Genomic DNA, 6,000 nt, shown 5'->3' with positions numbered 1-6,000 from the left:
AAAAAATATGAAACTTTATAAAGTAAAAAAAAAGAGAAAAAATAAAATAAAATAAAATAAAATAACAAAGTTATTCATTTTTGGTGGGTAATGCTAGTGCTAATATTATAGTTGTTCTTATTTTCATTGATTTGAATTCATAGAAATTCTTAGAAAATGTAGAATAGTCACAACATTAAAATCAAACTAGCATGAAAGTCTGACTCTACAAGGGCCATCCATACTTGACAATAGAACTTTGACCCACAACTTTGGGGACAATCAGCCCCCAAGGCCAATCCATAACCTCTGCAGCAGTCAGCCCAGAATGGTCCAGATTTGGTTAACAGTTATCTGTTCCTCTAATTTTTGCCCTTGTTTTCCCCTAAGACAAACTAGAAAAGGACAAATATGCTTCCCACACCAGTTCCGTGAGGATATTGAGCTGATACTTAACCCTGTCTCAGCTTCCTCACACCAACTTCATCAGGACAGACCTTTGCTTTTTTTTCCACTATAAAACTTTTCAGTACATCTGCCTGCTTTTGAGTTTCTGCCAAATACAGGTGATGGTGGCTGATTCTCATGCTATAACAAGCTCTGAATAAATAGCCTCTGTTTGTTCTCATTTGGGTGATCTTCATTTATTTCCACAAGCACTATCTCAATACAAAGCACAACAATTAATCCATGGGCAAAATCAAGACAGATTGTTGATGCTCACGATTATAATGCACTAAAGTTTCACCTTGAAATTACATCACTTGGAGTGATCTAGCAAAGGATGATCCATTATTGTGAAATGCAGATCATAGTTTTCAACATCAGTGGCCAGACGTAAAAACAGCAGCAAGTATGAAGGCAGACATTAACACTGTCTTCATTTAACACTATAAGCAAGTTTTTTCTCATACTCCCTGTTTTTTGGACTGCCTTTTCATTTGGTATTTTTTCCTAACTTCCTCACCTGAAAATTGAGATTTTTACATCCCAAGGAGGTATTTCCAGAATGAAGGACCATCAGATTTGGAAAATTGGTTACCCTGGGGTTTTTTGTTTGTTTATCATATCCACCTAGTAGTGTAAGCCAAAAAGATCTCTCAGCCTTCCATGATTCCTGTCTTTCTCATCTTTCATATCTAACCAGTTTGCAGAGGTGGGTTCTATCCTCCAGAGGCAGGTTCTTCATTAATGTAAACTTTAAGACCTCTTGCATGCATGGACCCCTCTCTCCACTCCGAGATGGGTTCTACCAATGTGCTCATATGTTCATGTGTTTTAATTTTTCCAAAATAATCATCGCCATCCATTAAGATGATTGTCTCCACAGTGATTTTCCCTCCTCACACTTCCCTTCCTGTTGAGTAGTGTTAGGGTGACCACAAAGCATGCTTGGAATCCATCGAGGAGGCAATTCAGTTGGTAATACTTCAGTTTTTTATTTTACTGGAACATATCAATGTGGTTTATAGTCACTTCTATGAATGGTTACATAATTGCTAGCATTCCTGCTGTAGGAGTGGCTTCCAGAAGGACTTCCACCCACCATCCTGACACACCCAACATCACAGCAGGGAGGCAAATGCTATAAATTTATCACTGTGTGAAGGTTTTCCCTGACATGTGGCACTACAACTATGAGAATGGAGGAGAAAGGTGGTTTAACATGGATGGAACAAGTTGTTAAAATATGGGAAATTTTAATCTTTGAACATAATTATAAAAGAATATTCAGTTCCCATGAATGCCTTAATCAAAAGTTATTTGCATTTAGAAATAAAATTTATAAAGCAGTATGCATTTATCAACCTGCCATACTTTTTTTCTTTCCCCTTTTTTGATTAAAAGAATTCTTGAGATAACATTTATCAAAATTACTGTGTTTGTAGGGCACAGTCTGCACTAGTACTATCAGCAGCAGATACAACTGTGTGTGAAGACACAGTTTGTTTTGCATTTTAATTGATCAACTGTAACAGAAAAAATTCTTAATTTCTTCCAAATATTTTCATAGAAAATACTGTTATAAAATTACTGTCTTGGGGCTCTTGCTTCATCATTTAAGTGTCATAGTCTTGATTTCAGTTCAGGCTATGATTTTACATGGTGAGACGGAGCTTCGCATCAAGTCCCAACTTGGGCTCCATGCCGAGTGTGGAACCTGATTGAGATCCTCTCCCTTCCTCTCCCTCTCCCTTCTCTGCTTGCACTCTCTGTGTTTCTCTCTCTCAAAAAAATACTGAAATAGGAAGATATTAAAGGGTATGCATCCAAAAGTTTATATATCTATAATACATAGAATTGTGTCAGGAAAGTAACTCATAGAAATATTATTTTTCTGGATTTTATGAAATTTGTAATGTTTGTCAACCTTTAAAAGTTGGTAATATTTTGTGATTCTTTTTCTCATGATAAACAAGTGTGTGCTTTCGTATCTAATTTTGTATTCGTAATTTTGAGCTCTTTCTCTTAGAGAAAGCTCTCAAATTTGAGCCCTCAAGCCTCACAAAACTGGGTCTAGCCATTTCTAGAATTTGTCTCCTCCCCCTCACCCTCTGTGTCCTGGTTCAGGAATTCATTCTCTCACATACAAGCCAGAAACCAAACTAAGTATCTAACTGGCAGCAATCCTTACTTCAGTCAATAATCCCTGCTACCACCTGGGTTAATGTTCTAAAATACAAATTTATTTATCACCATGGAATGCAAAGCCATGACCTTCACAAGGTGCCAAGAACATTCCATGGTCACCACTTGCTAAACCAGGCTTCCCTGACCCACGTGCTTGAACTACCTCCTCACATTGAGCTATTCGCATTCTCTCACTGTTCACATACACTTCTGATCATGATGCTCCCTCTCTCTGAGAGTGGAGATCCAATCAGTCCTCAGGATCAACCCCAAATACCACCTACTTGGCAAAGATTTGGTCAACTTTTATTCATTACTCATATGCTCCCAAAATATATTGTGTGTTTTTTGTTTCACATCTTTCACTTCATATAGCATTTTCTTACTGATAAGTATGTATCTCCTACTAATTGGTAAATTTTTTGAAAGCAGAGTCTTTAATATATCACTGTATCATGAGCAGAGCATGATGCTTGTTTGATTTAGCATTCACTCATTTATTTGTTCATTCATTAATCATATATATATCTCTTTTCTTACCTGTTATATGTGTCAGATGTTATTCTGGGTACTAGAGATAAAGCATGCAGTAGATTCATAATAGAATGAATAAATGGATAATCAGGTTTGTCATAAAGACAAACATATTGCATCTTTACTTCAAGTCTCTTTATGTCATTGTCATGGAATTAACAGAGAATATGTTCTCTTGTGTTCAAAGCAGCAGCTGTCTTATAAGAATAGGACTGAACTAGGGTCAAAAGACTTGGATTTGAGTTTCTGGGATATCCTTAATGACTGGAGACCTTGAACTAAGTCCTATGAATATCTCTGGTGACAGTTTTCTTCTTTTTTAAAATGAAGAATATATTTTATACCTCACTGACACTGTAAGAATTAAATGATATAATAGAGGCGGAACTTCTTTGTTAACAATAGTCTTATGCAAATGTTAAGATGCTATTCTTTCAGATGAAAGGTGTTACTGCTCTTCTGCATCTGGTAATACCTTTCACTTACACATTCAACAGCAAATCACCGTATTTATTATTTACTGCCTACCTAGAATGAAAACCACCAAATATCACTTGCTCAATCAAACTGCAGTACCACTCTATTTTCAGAGATAATGAAACTGAACTGAATCTAAATGGAAATATGTTTTGCTAAATTATAGTCACAGTCTTAACTGTGAATGTCAAAATGGAACTATGACTTCTGGGTCAAGTGTGGTAACAAATGTAGGATATTTAAACAGGCATATTCAAGTTCAGTATTTATCAGACAAAAGGTAGTATTTTACCTCACAATTTTAGTAAGTGTAAATATGTTTAAAATTTTTCTCTTTTTCTCTTTAGAACTAACTGTTGGGGCCTACTTTAGAGGAACAGGACCTGAGAAAATACATACTCATTCTGCTTGATATCTCTGATCACGCTAGGTAAGATGAAATGGGCTCCTATGATCATCTTTTAAAACATCTGTACTCTTTGTAGTTAACAACCGACAATCTGATTTATGAGAGGAGAAGATTTCTGTAAATCAGTCAGAGAAAGACAAATACCACATGATTTCACTTATATGTGGAATTTAAGAAACAAAACAAACAAATGATCATAGGGGGAAAAGAGAGGGGCAAACTAAGAAACAGATTCTTTACTATACAGAACAAACTGATGGTTACCAGAGGGGAGGAGGGCAGAGGAAAAATGAATGAGTGGAAAATGGAGATTAAGGAGGGCCCTTGTGGTGATGAGCATCAGGTGTTGTATTAAGTGTTGAATCACTTAGTTGTGAAACTTATTATTACACTGTATGTTGAACTGGAATTTAAATTAAAAATAACTTTTAAAATAAGAGAGATTATCTCTAGATATTTGAAATAATTTATGAGCTGTTTAATTGACTTGCTGTTAACTGAGAGCTAATTTGAGATTTTAGAAAAGAATTTCAAGCCATAATATATAAAGTTATTGTGTCATATTTTTAAGCTTAGAAAGGTAAATAAATAGAACCATATATGGTAGCATAATATTTTTCATCCTATCAGTACTTTTTCCCCCTATTCTGCTAAGAAATCCCCTATTCTTTTTTTTTTTAGATAAGTGGTTGAGCATTCACTCACATACATTTCACAGTGGAATTAATCTCATTGTTTATGTTTTCTGAAGTGAGCAGGTGACATAGATAACATCAACAGTCTTTCTCTAGGATATTTCAAATAAAGAATTAAAAAAGTAAGAGCTATGTCCTTTCCTTTGGTGAAGCTGAAAATATGTGAACCTTGGAGCTACTAGTGGCCATAATTGCAACTTAAGTAACAAAGCCACAAAGAGAGGTTTAAGGCAACAAACAGAAGAGACAAATACACAAAATACTACAAAAGCTGGGAGATACGAGAAAACAAACTATCTCAGCTAGACAGAAAGCAAATTTCAGAATGAACCACAAACAGATACTAAAACTACAAGAAGAGAAGATTTGCAAGAAGAAAGTCAACAGAAATAGGAAAATGAAGGCAAAGAGATCAGTTTAAATAGCTGTTGGACCAGAAGATAGGCCCAAGGAAATAAAGCATATTCCAGATGGTGTGGCAATTTACTATATTCTTTTGATGCAAACTGCATTGGATATTCAAGGATACACTATATTTAACTCAGCTGTTCTTTTTTTTCCTTTTTTGTACTAAGTGTATTTTTATATCTCATTTGGATTAGATACATTTTTAAAAATTTTATTTACTTATTTGTTTTTTAATTTAAAATTTAGCTAGTTATGCAGTGCAATATTAGTTTCAGATGTAGAATTTAGTGAGACATCACTTATATACAACACCCTGTGCTCATCACAAGTGCCCTCCTTAATCCCCATCACCCATCTAGCCCATCTCCTACCCACCTCCTCCATCAACCCTCACTCTGTTCTCTATCACTAAGAGTGATAGATAGTCTCTTCTGTCTTACAATGGATACAGTGATTAAAGAAAGACACAACAGTCATTTTCAGACTGGAGGATGGCAAGAACATGCTAGATACGGTAGAGCAGGAGGATACAAGATGGAGCCATTGTTGCTGTCCTTGAGCAGTCGTACCATCCCTGGATGATTTGGCTTTAGATGTTTTGTTATGTAAGATGAATCATCTAATCAGGTAAGCCCCTACAAGTCTGGAGTCTAGTTGGCTATTGCTTATAGCCAAATGCAACTCCCATTATAACAACAAGGGTTTATTTCCCTACCGGATTCATTGGGCCATATAGGTCTCCCTCCTTTAGTTCACCTATAACAGCTTCAACATTAACAGATGCTCCTATAAAACTCCAAGACAAGCGCTCTGTCATCCAAGGCCTACTGTCTTTTTCCTAAGTGGCAAGTGGAGGTAAGACAATTA

At 35.7% G+C, this 6,000-nt stretch overlaps 1 long non-coding RNA gene across 3 annotated transcripts in view; it reads left to right on the top strand.

Moving 5' to 3' along the window:
* Window positions 1–6,000, top strand: part of LOC115286439 — a 444,475-nt gene that overhangs the window by 294,278 nt on the left and 144,197 nt on the right. For all 3 annotated transcript variants that reach the window (XR_003906065.1, XR_003906062.1, XR_003906063.1), the window contains exon 4: window positions 3,969–4,051. This is a non-coding gene — a long non-coding RNA (uncharacterized LOC115286439). The remainder of the gene's footprint in view (window positions 1–3,968; window positions 4,052–6,000) is intronic.

This window comes from Suricata suricatta, chromosome 3 (assembly GCF_006229205.1).
Source record: "Suricata suricatta isolate VVHF042 chromosome 3, meerkat_22Aug2017_6uvM2_HiC, whole genome shotgun sequence".
In the NCBI taxonomy this organism is placed as follows: domain Eukaryota; kingdom Metazoa; phylum Chordata; class Mammalia; order Carnivora; family Herpestidae; genus Suricata; species Suricata suricatta.
The sequence above is the reverse complement of the archived record's forward strand: the minus strand, read 5'-3'. Positions and strand labels throughout refer to the sequence as shown.